The sequence below is a fragment of the Odocoileus virginianus genome, unplaced genomic scaffold (assembly GCF_023699985.2).
Source record: "Odocoileus virginianus isolate 20LAN1187 ecotype Illinois unplaced genomic scaffold, Ovbor_1.2 Unplaced_Contig_30, whole genome shotgun sequence".
Lineage (NCBI taxonomy): Eukaryota > Metazoa > Chordata > Mammalia > Artiodactyla > Cervidae > Odocoileus > Odocoileus virginianus.
The window spans coordinates 1,009,521-1,027,273 of NW_027224347.1; the positions used below are offsets into that span (position 1 = coordinate 1,009,521).

Here is a 17,753-nt window from a genome sequence, read left to right on the forward strand (position 1 = left end):
TTTAACTCACACTGATGTCTTCATTTAACAAATTTTCATTTAATTCAATGTAATAAAAATACATAAATGATACTAATATTGATGATGTGTATTTTCTTAATGCTTCATATATATTCTACTTAGTCAGCAACAAGTTAAATTTTTTTATCCTCAGGAGTCTCCCCTATATGAAAAATAATCTAAGAATTTTTAACCCACATGTTATTTGGAAGTATGTTGCTTAATCTCTAGGTATTTAGATATTTTCAAGCTATCTTTCTGTTATTTATTTCTGGTCTGAGAATATATAAGAGTGATATTTTTAAAATATGTTAATGTATGTTAGCCCAGAATGGTGTATAGCCTGGTGAATATTCTATGTAAGCTTAAAAATAGTCTTTGTTTGGCTATGATTGAAAAGAGTATTCCAAAAATGTCTACTAGATCAACTTAGTTCATAGTTTTATCCTGTCAACTGATTTTTCATGGATTTTCTGCCTGCCTGGTCTATCAATTAGTGAAAGAAATGTAATAATGCCTCCGACTATAATAATGGATTTTTCTTTTTCTTCATGCAGTATTCTTTGGTTTTGGCTCACATATTTTGACCCTCTGTTGTCAGGGGCATATATTGAATACATTTCAATTGTTGCATCTTCTTTAGAATTGACCATTCTATCATTATATTGTATAATGCACCTTTATTCCTGATAATTTCCCGTTTTCTGAAGTAAGTTTTTCTCAAGTTAGTAGGGTTACTTCAGCTTTCTTTTGTTTAGTGTTTGCAAGGTATATCTTATACCATCATTTTATATTTAACCCACTGGTTCTGTACTGTCGTGATACGTTTCTTGTAGACAACAAACAATTGGGTTTTTCTTTATTATAGTAAGAAAAAAACACATAGCATGAGATCTACCTTCTTAAAAAAATTTTTAAATACATAGTACAGTGTCATTAACTATAGGAACAATGTTTTTCAGCAGATCTCTAGGAATTTTTCGTCTTGAATAACTGAAAATATAATCCGCTCAACAGCAGTTCCCCATTTTCCTCTCTCCCCAGTGCCTGGCAACCACCATTCTACTTTTGCTTCTATGAGTTTGACTATTTAAACACCTCATGCAAGTGGAATCATACAGTATTAGTACTCCTGTGTGTGTGTTCTTAGTCTTTCAGTCATGTCCGACTCTTTGCAACCCCATGGACTGTAGCCCATCAGCCTCCTCTGTCCACAGAATTCTTTAGGCAAGAACACTGGAGTGAGTTGCCATGCCCACTTCCAGGGGATCTTCCCAACCCAGTGATCAAACCCAGGTCTCCTGCATTGTGAGCAGATTCTTTACTGTCTGAGTCACCAGGGAAGCCCAAGAATACTGGAGTGGGTAGCCTATCCCTTCTCCAGCAGATCTTCCCAACCCAGGAACTGAACTGGGGTCTCCTGCATTGCAGGTGGATTCTTTACCAGCTGAACTACCAGGGAAGTCCCATTAGTACTCCTATGATTGGCATGGTGTCCATTCATGAATTTGTAAATGGTGGAATTTTCTTACTTCTCATGGATGAATAATATTCCAGTATATGACTATTGTGGACAATGTTGCAATGAACATGACAATACAGACATCTCTGCGAGATCTTATTTTCTTTTTTTTTTTTATTTTTTATTTTTATTAGTTGGAGGCTAATTACTTTACATCATTGCAGTGGTTTTTGTCATACATTGAAATGAATTAGCCATGGATTTACATGTATTCCCCATCCCAGTCCCCCCTCCCACCTCCCTCTCCACCCGATCCCTCTGGGTCTTCCCAGTGCACCAGGCCCGAGCACTTGTCTCATGCACCCAACCTGGGCTGGTGATCTGTTTCACCCTAGATAATATACATGTTTCGATGCTGTTCTCTTGAAACATCCCACCCTCGCCTTCTCCCAGAGTCCACAAGTCTGTTCTATACATCTGAGACTCTTTTTCTGTTTTGCATATAGGGTTATTATTACCATCTTTCTAAATTCCATATATATGTGTTAGTATACTGTAATGGTCTTTCCCAATGTTCATCGCAGCACTGTTTATAATAGCCAGGACATGGAAGCAACCTAGATGCCCATCAGCAGACGAATGGATGAGGAAGCTGTGGTACATATACACCATGGAATATTACTCAGCCATTAAAAAGAATTCATTTGAATCAGTTCTAATGAGATGGATGAAACTGGAGCCCATTATACAGAGCGAAGATCTTATTTTCAATCACTTTGGATAGACATCCAGAATAGGTTTGCCGGATCATGTAGTAGTTCTATTTTTAATTTTTCAAGGAACTTCTAGATTGTTCTCCACAGTGACTGAACCAATTTACATTTCCAACAACAGCACACAATGTTTCCCTTTTTCCCACATCTTCACCATGGCTTGCTCTTTCTTTTTTATTAAATAGCCATTTAAGCAAGTGTGAAGTGACTAATGATTGTGGTTTTGAATTCCATTCTCTGATGGTTAGTGATATGGAGAACCTTTACATGTACCTGTTGACCATTTGTATATCTTCTTTGGAAAAATGTATATTCAACTCCTATGCTCATTTTTTATATCAGGTGGTTTGTATATATATTTTTTTAGTTGTATGATTTCCCTACATATTTTAGATAATAACCTCTCACAAGACGTATGTCCTGCAAAAAATTTTCTCTCATCCCATGCTTTGAGTTTTTCGTTTTGCTGTGCAGAGAATTTGCATTGACGTAATCTCACTCAGACCTTGCTTCTATCACCAGTCACATCCACAACTGGGTACTGTTTTTGCTTTGGCTCCATCCCTTCATTCTTTCTGGAGTTATTTCTCCACTGATCTCCAGTAGCATGTTGGGCACCTACCGACCTGGGGAGTTCCTCTTTCAGTATCCTATCATTTTGCCTTCTCATACTGTTCATGGGGTTCTCAAGGCAAGAATACTGAAGTGGTTTGCCATTCCCTTCTCCAGTGGACCACATTCTGTCAGACCTCTCCACCATGACCCGTCCGTCTTGGGTGGCCCCACACGGCATGGCTTAGTTTCACTGAGTTAGACAAGGCTGTGGTCCTGTGATCAGATTGGCTAGTTTTCTGTGATTATGGTTTCAGTGTGTCTGCCCTCTGATGCCCTCTCGCAACACCTACCATCTTACTTGGCTTTCTCTTACCTTGGACGAGGGGTATCTCCTCACGGCTGTCCGTCCTGGCCTCGAGCGTGGAGTCGCTCCTCTCGGACCTCCTGCTCCCATGCAGCCACTACTCCTTTGCCGTGGGGTTGCTCCTCTTGGCCATCGCCCCTGATGTTGGACATGGGGTAGCTCCTCTTGGCCATCGCCCCTGATGTTGGACGTGGGGTTGCTCCTCTTGGCCATCGCCCCTGATGTTGGACGTGGGGTTGCTCCTCTTGGCCATCGCCCCTGATGTTGGACATGGGGTAGCTCCTCTTGGCCATCGCCCCTGATGTTGGACGTGGGGCTGCTCCTCTTAGCCATCGCCCCTGATGTTGGACGTGGGGTTGCTCCTCTTGGCCATCGCCCCTGATGTTGGACGTGGGGTTGCTCCTCTTGGCCATCGCCCCTGATGTTGGACGTGGGGTAGCTCCTCTTGGCCATCGCCCCTGATGTTGGATGTGGGGTAGCTCCTCTCAGCCATGCTTCTGCACAGTCCATCGCAGCCACCACACTTCTGAATGTTAGGTCCTGGAATGTTAGGTCCATGAATCAAGGCAAATTGGAAGTGGTCAAACAGGAGATGGCAAGAGTGAACGTTGACATTCTAGGAATCAGCGAACTAAGATGGACTGGAATGGGTGAATTTAACTCAGATGACCATTATATCTACTACTGTGGGCAGGAATCCCTTAGAAGAAATGGAGTAGCCATCATGGTCAACAGAAGAGTCCAAAATGCAGTACTTGGATACAATCTCAAAAATGACAGAATGATCTCTGTTCGTTTCCAAGGCAAACCATTCAATATCATGGTAATCCAAGTCTATGCCCCAACCAGTAATGCTGAAGAAGCTGAAGTTGAATGGTTCTATGAAGACCTACAAGACCTTTTAGAACTAACACCCAAAAAAGATGTCCTTTTCATTATAGGGGACTGGAATGCAAAAGTAGGAAGTCAAGAAACACCTGGAGTAACAGGCAAATTTGGCCTTGGAGTACAGAATGAAGCAGGACAAAGGCTAATAAAATTTTGCCAAGAGGACACACTGGTCATAGCAAACACCCTCTTCCAATGACACAAGAGAAGACTCTATGCATGGACATCACCGGATGGTCAACACTGAAATCAGATTGATTATATTCTTTGTAGCCAAAAATGAAGAAGCTCTATACAGTCAGCAAAAACAAGACTGGGAGCTGACTGTGGCTCAGATCATGAACTCCTTATTGCCAAATTCAGACTTAAATTGAAGAAAGTAGGGAAAACCACTAGACCATTCAGGTATGACCTAAATCAAATCCCTTATGATTATACAGTGGAAGTGGAAAATAGATTTAAGGGACTAGATCTCATAGACAGAGAGCCTGATGAACTATGGACGGAGGTTTGTGACATTGTACAGGAGACAGAAATTAAGACCATCCCCATGGAAAAGAAAGGCAAAAAAAGCAAAATGGTGGTCTGAGGAGGCCTTAGAAATAGCTGTGAAAAGAAGAGAAGCAAAAAGCAAAGGAGAAAAGGAAAGATATTCCCATTTGAATGCAAAGTTCCAAAGAATAGCAAGGAGAGATAAGAAAGCCTTCCTCAGTGATCAATGCAAAGAAATAGAGGAAAGCAACAGAATGGGAAAGACTAGAGATCTCTTCAAGAAAATTACAGATACCAAGGGAACATTTCATGCAAGGATGGGCTCAATAGAGGACAGAAATGGTATGGACCTAACAGAAGCAGAAGATACTAAGAAGAGGTGGCAACAATACACAAAAGAACTGTACAAAAAAAAGATTTTCATGACCCAGATAATCACAGTGATGTGATCACTCACCTAGAGCCAGACATCCTGGAATGTGAAGTCAAGTGGGCCTTAGGAAGCATCACTACGCTCTGGCCTGGTGCACTGGGAAGACCCAGAGGAATCAGGTGGAGAGAGAGGTGGGAGAGAGGATCGGGATGGGGAATACATGTAAATCCATGGCTGATTCATGTCAATGTATGACAAAAACCACTACAATATTGTAAAGTATTAGCCTCCAACTAATAAAAATAAACGGGGAAAAAAAAAAAAAGAAAGCATCACTATGAACAAAGCTAGTGGATGTGATGGAATGCCAGTTGAGCTATTTCAAATCCTGGAAGATGATGCTGTGAAAGTGCTGCTCTCAATATGCCAGCAAATTTGAAAAACTCAGCAGTGCTCACAGGATGGGAAAAGATCAGTTTTCATTCCAATCCCTAAGAAAGGCAATGCCAAAGAATGCTCAAACTACCACACAATTGCACTCATCTCACACGCTAGTAAAGTAATGCTCAAAATTCTCCAAGCCAGGCTTCAGCAATACATGAACCATGAACTTCCAGATGTTCAAGCTGATTTTAGAAAAGGCAGAGGAACCAGAGATCAAATTGCCAACATCCACTGGATCATCGAAAAAGCAAGAGAGTTCCAGAAAAACATCTATTTCTGCTTTATTGACTATGCCAAATCCTTTGAGTGTGTGGATCACAATACACTGTGGAAAATTCTGACAGAGATGGGAATACCAGACCATCTAACCTGTCTCTTGAGAAACCTGTAAGCAGGTCATGAAGCAACAGTTAGAACTGGACATGGAACAACAGACTGGTTCCAAATAGGAAAAGGAGTACATCAAGGCTGTGTATTGTCTTATTTAGGCTGCTTATTTAACTTATATGCAGAGTACATCACGAGAAATGCTGGGCTAGAAGAAATACAAGCTGTAATTAAAACTGCTGGGAGAAATATCAATAACCTCAGATATGCAGATGACACCACCCTTATGGCAGAAAGTGAAGAGGAACTAAAAAGCCTCTTGATGAAAATGAAGGAGGAGAGTGAAGAATTTGGATTAAAGCTCAGCATTCAGAAAACTAAGATCATGGCATCTGGTCTCATCACTTCATGGGAAATAGATGGGGACACAGTGGAAACTGTGTCAGACTTCATTTTGTGGGGCTCCAGAATCACTGCAGATGGTGACTGCAGCCATGAAATTAAAAGACGCTTACTCCTTGGAAGGTAAGTTATGACCAACCTAGACAGCATATTTAAAAGCAAAGACATTACTTTGTCAACAAAGGTCCATCTAGTCAAGGCTATGGTTTTTCCAGTGGTCATGTATGGATGTGAGAGTTGAACTATAAAGAAAGCTGAGTGCCAAAGAATTGATGCTTTTGAACTGTGGTGTTGGAGAAGACTCTTGAGAGTCCCTTGGACTGCAAGGAGATCCAACCAGTCCATCCTAAAGGAGATCAGTCCTGGGTGTTATTGGAAGAACTGATGCTGAATCTGAAACTCCAATACTTTGGCCACTTCATGTGAAGAGTTGACTCATTGGAAAAGACCCTGATGCTGGGAGGGATTGGGGGCAGGAGGAGAAGGGGATGACAGAGGATGAGATGGCTGGATGACATCACCGACTCGATGGACATGAGTTTGAGTAAACTCTGGGAGTTGGTGATGGACAAGGAGGCCTGGCATGCTGAGATTCATGGGGTCGCAAAGAGTTGGACACAACTGAGCGGCTGAACTGAACTGAACTGAACTGAGTGCAGCACTTTCACAGCATAATCTTTTAGGATTTGAAATAGCTCAACGGGAATTCCATCACCTCCACTAGCTTTGTTCATAGTGATGCTTCCTGAGGCCCACTTGACTTCGCATCCCAATATATCTGGCTCTAGGTGGGTGATCATGCTAAGTCACTTCAGTCATGTCTGACTGTTTGTGACCCTATGACCTGTGGCCTTCCATCTCCTCTTCCTATGGGATACTCCAGGCAAGAATGTTGGAGTGGGTTGCCATGTCTTCCTCCAGGGAGGGGATCTTCCCAATCCAGGGATCAAACCCACATCTCTTATGTCTCCTGCACTCTTAGGAAGGTTCTTTACCATTAGTACCACCTGGGAAGCCCAATATCATATAGGAACATCCAAATAAACTGCTTGGCCAACCCAAGAATATTAGTAACTATAGTTAAAATGATGTCTATTAGATCTCTAGAAGCTATTCATCCTACATAACTGGAAAATTGTACCCTTTGTATGTGAATGTTCAGGGATGACTCAAGATATCTCAAAGGATGAGAACCTCAAGAAAAATAGTTGAAGAAATTAAAAGCCAGAACACAGTACTCATCCATCATCTAATCAATCTAGTGATATGAAGGATACATGAGTTTGGAAACCCACAAGTTCTGGGTAGGATGAAGTTTGCTCAGTCAAACATGACACACATTCTCTGTTGCTTTGACAGCAGAAAATATAAATTCTGAAAACTTCCTGGTGAACTTCCACTGGAAATAGAATTCCCTAAGCTATTTTCTAGTATCCAGTTTACCACAGGATTTCCACCCACCAATTCTATACCTCACGTCATAGATCACTACAAAAACTGAAAACTGTTTGTCCACCAAAGTTATTTCTGCTTTGGGAAAAATATGTGGGCTACCTGCTATTGGATTTGCTTGGTCTTGATCCCATAAGTGATGGGGTTCAGCACAGGTGGAGCCAGAACACAGACATTAGCCAACAAGATGTGGTGGAATGAGGTGGAATGTGACAACCAAACCTCTGAGTCAGGGTTGTGAAGATGGCAGGTCCATAAAAGAGAATGATGATGCAGACATGGGAGCCACATGTGTTGAGAGCCTTGTGATGAGAGTCTTGGGAAGACATGTGGAAGACAGCATGGAGAATCAGCATGTAGGAAACAAAAATTAGCAGGGTGTCTAAAACCACTGTTTACATTAGGACAGAGAGTCCACACCAGATATTCACTCGAATGTCATTACAAGCATATTTGGCCAAACTAATGTGTTCACAATAGGTGTGTGGGATGACATTATTTTGGCAGAAAGTCAGTCTTTTTTCCAAAGAAACACTATAGGGAAAATCATACAATAACTTCTCAGAAAGATGATAACACCAATTTTCCCAATCAGTGTATGTGTAAGAATAGAGTTGTATCTCAGTGGGTAGCGTATGGCAGTGTATGACAAATGCCATCACCAACAAAATCCCTGACTCAAACGTGAAAGTGCAATGGACGATGAAGAACTGAGTGATGCAGCGATCCAGGGAGATCTCCCCAACATGGAACCAGAAGCTGGCCAATGCCTGAGGGACAGTGCACATGGAGAGGACAAGGTCTGTTCCAGCATGCAGAGGAAAAGGTACATGGGTTCATGGAAGCTGCACTTTGTAACGATGATGATGAGGAGACTGTTCCCCAACAAAGCAAGGACATAGGAAATGAAGAAGGGGATAGAAAGCCACATGTGTTGGACATCAAGGCCAGGGATGCCCAGCAAGCGGAAGACTGTGTGACTGACACCAGTGTGGTTTAAGGCAAGCATATCTGGGGCCACTTTTAGAGACATCACCTCATACTCACAGACAGAGCAGACAGAGATGAAAATCCAGATTTTCCTGGAATATTCTTTGTGAAGTCACAGACTTTTGGCATATCTCGCACACTCCATCTTCTGTGAACATGCAAATAAGAAACATGAAAAGTCAACAGCATATGTCTCTGTTTCAATGAATGATAGTCTCATTAAAAGATATGCATATTTCCAGATAATCAAATAAAACATACTATTGTATATATTTCTCCTACAAACAGAGAATTATGAACATAAGCGGGAATCATTATATGTATCTGGAAATGTTGTAAGAAGAGGTTTCTTGAATTTGAACTTGAACTTCACCTTGGTGATTAGTTTATCATAAGAAGAAGAATGAAAAAAAGAGTAATCAATAGAGGAAAAGTGGGTATTCAGATAGAAGTATATCATATTAATGAACACAGCTTGTTCAGATCCAGGCGACTGTGCATAGAGGATACTGAAAAAAGCAGGATAGGTGGAAGTAAAGGAGATTTGGCCTAATTGATGAATGTGAGATTTGAAATCTCTCATACACACTTGTGAGTGGATTCAAGAGACATTTTAAGGGGTAACATGACAGGGCCTGTGTGTCTGAGATGAGGCACTCCTCTGGCTCATACTTTAGGGAACTAAGTTAAGAAGTGACTGAAATTGGAAAATAGGGTAATTATTACTATTTGCAATAAGGAAGGGTTGGACATGACATCTGGAAGATTTTTTTCAGCAGGTGGAAATATTGTCATCTTGTTCTTAGTGTTGATTCATTCATTCATTAATCTGGTCAGTCAGGAAGCAGAAACAATTTTCAGGTACCACACTACAAACCGGGGATATAGAAAAATAGTAATTTACTTGAGTCCTTTTGTTTGAGAGAAAACCAATCTACAAGCAGGTCAATTGAAGAATTGGAGACAAACGTTAATTCCCCCTAACAAAGGGGTATTTTAAACTTTCTAGCTCCGTAGCTAAGTTGTATCTTATGATTATCAAAAATAAGTCTTTACTCCTGATGTTTCTTCCTGAGGAGTAAAGTCTACTCTGACTTGCATCCTCCAAGTGCTGGAAGAAAGTGTTCTGCCATCAGATTCAGCAATCCTAGGAGTCCAGCGAGCTGGCTGAGTCAGGGCCCTCTCTCCTCAAGGGCACACAGCTGCTCTGGAGAAGATTCTCTGCAGCCAGAGCTGCAGGAAAACAGGTGGGATGACAGCAGAGGGACGTGAGGGAAAGCGTGTGACTCCGAGGTGATTAGGAAAGGAAACCAGAAAAATGGCAGGAAGGAAGAGGACGAGGACACAGATCAACAAAGGCGGGACTGGTCTGGAGGGCAGATTATGAAAGCTCCAAGTAATTGGGGAAAGCGAGGAACAAAGAAAATTTTATAAACTGGGGCCAAACAGCAATGTCAAGAAGCTCAGTGGTGAATTTCCCTGTAACGTTGGTCATCCGACCAAGTTAGAGTACCTTGGTCTGACACAGGTCCAGCAGGCTTCTGCCCCGTAGTTCTCTTGTCACACCTGCCTGAGAGGTTCCTGGTCCACTTCCTGTCTCCTCTTTTAGGAGTCTAGGACAGACCTCTGTCACTGTCAGGGCTTTTCACATATTTGAAGAAAGGTCTTTAGTCTTAAGTTAATATCTCTTCTGTTTTCTGATGTCTGGTCGAATTATTAGGACCCTTGTCATGTATTGGATCACTTTACATTCTTTATAAACCTTCATTAACCTCAGCTGCCTATAGACTCTCCACTTCCCTTCCCAAGCCTCACCCTCCACATGGGCTGTAATCAACTAGTGTGATGCCTCTGATTTTTGCCAGGCATTCTGCACATATGTCAATAGCCTCCAAGAGGCTTGTCCCCTCTGGCCTGTCTAGGACATAAGACCAACCCAGTCTTTATCTTGGTCCTGAAAACAGCCCACCCTCGGGCATCTAATTCACTCATCAGCCTTTCCTGAGTCTTCAGGAACAGACATATGATTGGTGATGAAAGTCAGTTTGTTGGGGTCTGGACACTTGGCTGTTGATTCGCCATGTAAGGGAAGCACTAACATCAGAGCCCCAGAGACAGCTGGCTCACCAGCCTTGCCTCCTCCAAAACGGCCTAGACCCAGTCCTCAAGCTCATCCATGCACCATGCCTCCTCTCAGCCTTTCCCTTCTGCTTCCTCTCCTGCTCTCCCCATGTGCGTAAATCTCCACTTCACACTGAGTGTTCATTTTTAGAATGTTTTACAACAAAAGTCTCTCCCAGTAAAACCAGCTTTTCCACAGTCCTATTTTAATACCTACACTGCCATTAAATATTGAGTTAAATTAATGAATATTAATGTGATGTTCAATCTTCTGTATCAATGGATACAATTTATATATAAACATGATTTATATATTTTTGTTTTTCTTGTGAGGATGAGTTGATTTATATTTATCTCTAGACTAGTTGTACCATTCATCTTTTCAATTCATCAATGTTTCCACTTTTTTCTAAGGGTACAAAAATATCCATGTACAGTTGGTAGATCACCTATGATTCTTGATATTTGTGTCACACTTTGTTTCATTCACCAACCTAGAGTATCATTCCATTTACTGTTTAGTCACCAAAAATACACATTTATTGTTGTCAGAGAAAAGGTGCTAATGTTTTTGTATATTCTTTTAAAGTAATTTTATTTACTCATCCTGAATTCTTGTGGGCTTCCCAGTGGCTCAGATGGTAAAAAAAAAAAATCTGCCTGCAATACAGGAGATCCAGGTTTGATCCCTGGGTCGGGAAGATCTCCTGGAGAAGGGAATGGCAACCCACTCCAGTAGTCTTTAAAACTGGAGAATTCCAAGCACAGAGGAGACTGTTGGGCTACAGTCCATGGGGTCACACAGAGTTGGACACAACTGAGCAACTTACACATCCTGAATGCACACATGAAATTTTTAAACTTAGAAATAACTTTATATTCCACAAATTATGTAAGTACTATAGTGAATGGGCTTACCTGGTGGCTTAGCAGTAAAGAATCCACCTGCAAAGCAGGAGACAAGGGTTTGATCCTGGGTCAGAAAGATCCCCTGAAGGAGGAAATGGCAACCCACTCCAGTATTTTTGCCTGGGAAATTCCATGGACAGAGAGCCTGGCAGGCTACAGTCCATGGGGCCACAAGAGTCAGACAGTTTAGCCACTAAACCACCACCCCCACTTTCCTACATTACTTTTTCCAAGACATAGAAAGACAGTAATCTCACCTTTTTTAAAAAAAACTGTTTGTTTTGATATAAATACACACAATTTTTCATAAACCACTTCTAAGTCCTATAACTCTACCTTTTACTTTTATTTGTTTGGTCAGACACTCTCTCTGTTCCTCTAGTGTGCTGTGTCCCTCACCGAGATGGGTAAAAAAAGGAAACCTGACTTTGCTGAACTGCAGACTTATTTCTGAGGCTCTTATACTGATAGGCAAGCACAGAGTCACTAAACTCCAAACTCCCAGACCAGTCAGAATTCCACCCTTGCTTAGTTGTTTTTGATGGCTAAGCATTGCCATGGGCACTGTGGTCTTGTACAATACTTTGAGCCATGAGGGGGGTGGGGATCATTATTTTTGATGAAATAGACTTTATAGTCTTTTATCTATAAGCAAGTGCTTATAGATAAGCTTATCTTAAGCTTATAGATAAGCAAGTTCTGCTAGATAAACATTTCTGTTAAATTTGAATCATACTGGTATCTTGATTTAACAAATTTTCATTTAATTGTTTCCAGTGTAATAAAACACATAAATGATCCTAGTAATAATAAGTCATATTTTCTTATTACTTCCTAGATATTCAACCTGGTCAGAAACAAGTTAAGTATAAATTCTTTTTATTCTCAAGAATCTCTCCTATATGAAAAATATTCTCTTGAAATTTTTTTAATGCATGTGTTTTTTAGAAGTATGCTGTTTAACCTGTAACTATTTGAATATTTTCAAGTTTTCTGTCATTGATTTCTGGTCTGAAAATATACTTTATAAGACTGATATTTTTAAAGTATGTTAAGGTGTGTTTTATGGCCCAGGATGAGGTCTTGTTGTTTGTTGTTCAGTCGCTATGTCACATTCAACTCTTTGCGACCCCATTAACTGCAGCATATCAGGCTTCCCTGTCCTTTTCTATCTCCTGCAGCTTGCTCAAACTCATGTCCATTGAGTCAGTGATATCATCCAACCATCTCCTCCTCTTTTGCCCTCTTCTCTTCCTGCCCTTAGTCTTTCCCAGCATCAGGTCTTTTCCAAATGAGTCGGTTCTTCACATCAGGCGGCCAAAGTACTGGAGCTTCAGCTTCAGCATCAGTCCTTCCAATGAATATTCAGGGTTGATTCCTTTAGGATTGACTGGCTTGATCTCCTTGCAGTCCAAGGGACTCTCAAGAGTCTTCTCCAACACCACAGTTCAAAAGCATCAATTCTTCAGTGCTCAGCTTTCTTTATAGTCCAACTCTCATACATGACTACTGGAAAAGCCATAGCTTTGATTATACAGACCTTTATTGGCAAAGTGATATCTCTGCTTTTTATTTTTTATATTTTTTTTCATTTATTTTTATTAGTTGGAGGCTAATTACTTTACAATATTGTAGTGATTTTTGTCATACATTGACATGAATTAGCCATGGATTTACATGTCGGGATGGGGAATACATATCTCTGCTTTTTAAAACACAGTCTAGGTTGCCATAGCTTTTCTTCCAAGGAGCAAGCATCTTCTAATTTCATGGCTACAGTCACTGTCTGCAGTGATTTTGGAGCCCAAGAAAATAAAATCTGACATTTAATGGCAGAAAGTGAAGAAGAGCCTCTTGACGAGGGTGAACTTTCTTCTTCACTTTCTGCCATTAAAGTGATATCATCTGCATATCTGAGGTTGTTGGTATTTCTCCCAGCAATCTTGATTTCAGTTTGTGAGTCATCCAGCCCAGCATTCCGTATGATGTACTCTGCATATACATTAAATAAGCAGGGTGACAATATACAGCCTTGACTTATACTTTTCCCAATTTTGAATCAGTCTGTTGTTCCATGTCCAGTTGGTTTCTCAGGAGGCAAGTAAGGTGGTATGGTATTCTCATCTCTTCAAGAATATTCCACACACAAAAAAAAGAATATTCCACAGTTTATTGTGATCCACACAAAGGCTTTAGCATAGTCAATGAAGCAGAAGTAGATGTTTTTTTTGGAATTTCCTTGCTTTTTCTATGATCTAGTGGATGTTGGCAATTTGATCTCTGATTCCTCTACCTCTTCTAAATCCAACTTCTAGAATGAAGTCTAGTCCAGTGAATATTCTAGGTGAACTTGAAAATGATCTTTGTTCTGCTGTGATTGAAGATAGTACTCTACAAAATGTCTATTAGAACATGTTTGTTCATAGTTTTGTTATATGAACTATATCTTTATGGATTTTCTGCCTGACAGATCTATCAATATTGAAAGAAGGGTGATTAAGTTTCCAACTGCATAGTGAGTGGATTTGTCTCTATCTCCATGCAGTTTTATTTGGTTTTGGCTCACATAATTTGATCTCTACTGTCAGGCACATACACACTTCAATTGTTGGGTGTTCTTGGAAAATCAATAATTCTATCCTTCATAATGCATTTCTTCCCCCCTGAAAATTTTCAGTGTTCTGAGATATGCTTTATCTCAAGTTAATAGCGCTACTTCAGCTTTCTTTTGTTTAGTGTTTGCAAGGTATGTCTTACTCCATCATATTGTTTTTAACCCATCTGATTCTTTACAGTTAAGATAAATTTCTTGTAGACAACATACAGTTAAGTTTTTCTTTATTGTGGCAAAACACACACACATAAGACATGAAATCTACCATCTTAGAATTTTAAATACACAGTACAGCATCATTAACTCTAAGCACAATGTTGTTCAAGAGATCTCTCAGAATCTTTTCATCTTGTATGACTGAGTCTATAGCCCACTGAACAACAATTCCCTATTTCCCTCTCTCCCCAGTGCCTCGCAACCACCATTCTACTTTCTGCTTCTATGAGTTTGACTATTTAGACACTTCATGTAAGTGGAATCCTGTGGTATTAGTCCTCCTATGACTAGCTTATTCCACTTGGCATGATGTCTTTGAGATCTATTTATGTTTCGGCAAATGGTAAAATTTTACTCTTTCTCATGGATAAATATTCCACCTAGAGAGATGTGTGTGTGATACTACATCTTTTTATCTATTCATTGGTACATAAATAATTATGTTGTTTCCATATTGTAGATAATGTTGCAATGAACATGACAGTGCAGATATCTCTTCAAGATCCTGATTTTAATTATCTTTAATAGACATCCAGAAGTGGATTTGCTGGATTGTGTAACAGTTCTATTTTTAATTTTTTGAGAAAATTTAGTACTGCTTTTCACAGTAGCTAAACCAATTTACATTTCTACCAACAAACAGTGCACAGTGTTTCCCTTTTTTCCATATCCTCCACAAGCTTGCTCTCTCTTCTCTTTTTTATAAAATAGCTATTTCTATAAAATAGCTCTCTCTTTCCTTTCTTATAAAATGAAAAAACAAGTGTGAAATGATTAGTAATTTTGGTCTTGATTTTCATTCCCTGATGATTTGTGATGTTGAGAATTTTTCATGTTCCTTTTGATTACTTGTATGTCTTATTGGAAAATATCTATTCAGTTTCTCTGCCCTTTTTAAAAATTTTATCTTATTGAAGTATGCTTTATTTATATCTCTGTCCATTTTTAAATCAGGCAGTTTGGATATTTTTGCTATGGAGTTGTATGAGTTCCCTACATATATATTTTGGATAATAATCCTTACAAGATATATGTTCTGCAAATATATTCTCTCATTCCATACTTTGCTAATTTGCTTCGTAAATTGTTTCCTTTGCTGCACAAAGCATTTGAGTTAGATGTAGTCTCACTTGTTGATTTTTGTTTTTGTTGTCTGTGCTTTTTTGTCATACATAAAAAATTATTGCCAAGACAAACTTAAGAAATTTTTTCCTTTAGGAGTTTAATGGCTTGGGGTCTGAGTTTAGGTCTTTAATCCACTTTGAGAGGCTTGTGTGTGTGTGTGTATGTGTGTGATGTATGATGTGGGTCCAATTTCATTTTTCTCCTGATTACCCAGTTTTCCTAATACTATTTGTTAAAGAGACTATCTTTCTCTGTTGAACATTCTTGACCATTGTTAACCAGATATGTAAAAGTTTATTTCTGAGCTCCCTTCTGCTCCATTGATTTGTCTGTTTTTATGCCAATCCCGTAGTGTTCTGATCAATACAGCTTGGTAATAGTGTTTAAAATAACTACAGAATTATAGGTAGTTGTAAAAAAACAATGTAAAGAGTAGCCCCTCATACAATTCACCTAATTTTACCCAAGAGTAACATCTTGCATAACTATAGTAGAATATCTAAACCAAAAAAAATGACATTAATAAAAATCCACATATTTTATTTAGATGTTAAAAATTTTACATGCTCTTATTTCAAGGGAGTGGTTCTAGGCAATTTTATCACATGTATAGGTTTGTATAAGCATCAGCACAATCAACAGGGTGTTCCTATTGGGCAGTACTCCACAGGCTTTTGAGACCTGTGCTTGCCCAGCTTTAAGATGGAAGAAAAGAGGGCTTCCCAGATAGCTCAGCTGGTAAGGAATCCACCTGCAATGCAGGAGACCCGGTTCGATTCCTGAATTGGGAAGATCTGCTACCCATTCCAGTATTCTTGGACTTCCCTTGTGGCTCAGCTGGTAAAGAATCTGCCTGCAATGTGGGAGACCTGGGTTCGATCCCTGGGTTGGAAAGATCCCCTGGAGAAGGGAAAGGCTACCCACTCCAGTATTCTGGCCTGGAGAATTCCATGGACTGTATAGTCCATGGGGTCGCAAAGAGTTGGACACGACTGAGTAAAAAGAGTTAAGAGTCAGCAACAGAGGCGTCAATGGTATAATAGATGGGGGATTTCAATGTCTGAAGTAAGTTCCTTGCGTGACACCACAGGGTAAGTGGGGATGACAGGAAGAACATGGTGGCAAACTTTGCTCCCTGGAGAAGGGGAGATTACTAGTTAGAGGGGAATTGACATCAGGTGGGCTCATTAGTTACCAGGAAACCAGTAAAGAGGTATGTCCCCTCGCTGTCCCTTTGATAAGAAGAGCAACTATCTGGGGCCTGGGGAAAGTGCGTAGGAAGGTCAATTATGTGAGTATGGTGTAGGTAAAGAGGCACTGGTCAGGCAGGGGATGTACAGAAAATAGAAGAGGCTGACATGGCATCTTGCTGGAGACCCAGAAATTAGACTCATTTCCCAGTGAGTCCAGCGTTGTGGCTCAGTCCTCAAAAAAATTTCCGTTTACTCGGACTGGGGAGGAAACGTAAGGCATCTAACAGTCACGATACAGGAGACATCATGACAAGCAAAATACAAGCAGTAATCACATCTGAGATAATACACCCACCTGTGGTTTTTTTGTCCTGGTCTGCAATAATAGTCAGAAAATTCAAGTTTTCAGTGAAACAGGAACATTTGCAAAATCATGTTTATAAGAGCCACCTCTGAACCACAGCTACTCCATTTTGAAATTCGAATGCGTTCACTTCCTCAATGACCATAGCAGCTGTACAATGCATGTCTGAAAGGCCACAAAACAGGATGCTCTGGTCAGCAAAATTTAAGCTAAACTATGCAGAAGCCAGAATAACTTTCCCAGACCTCAGTAAGGCAGAGGTTTCCACCGTTTCCCCTTTTGACTAAACACCTTCCAATAGAAAACACTTCTGATTAGAATATTAGTTCAGAGATGCTGGGGTGCTGACTGCTGCTACACCAGGTTCAAATCATGTTCTTTGGTGCTAAGCCTCCTTTATATTCACCCAGTCATTCATATTGGGGAAAACTAATCAGAATGCGTGAGGCTGAGACGTATGTTAATGAGGAAACACTTTAGAGGCCATATATTTGCTTTAACTTTTTATTTTGTGTTGAGGTATAGCTGATTAACAATGTTGTGATAGTTTCAGATGAACAGTGAAGGGACTCAGTCATACATATACATGTATCCATTCTCCCCCAAACTCCCCTCCCATCCAGGCTGCCACATAACATTGAACAGAGTTCCATGTGCTATACAGTAGGTCCTTGTTGGTTATCTACAAG

The 17,753-nt window shown here is 40.2% G+C and overlaps 1 pseudogene; it reads right to left on the reverse strand.

Annotated features, from left to right (window-relative positions):
* Positions 1-7,637: 7,637 nt before the first annotated feature.
* LOC110131861 (olfactory receptor 52B4-like) lies at positions 7,638-8,565 on the reverse strand (annotated as a pseudogene).
* Between the last annotated feature and the right edge of the window lie 9,188 nt (positions 8,566-17,753).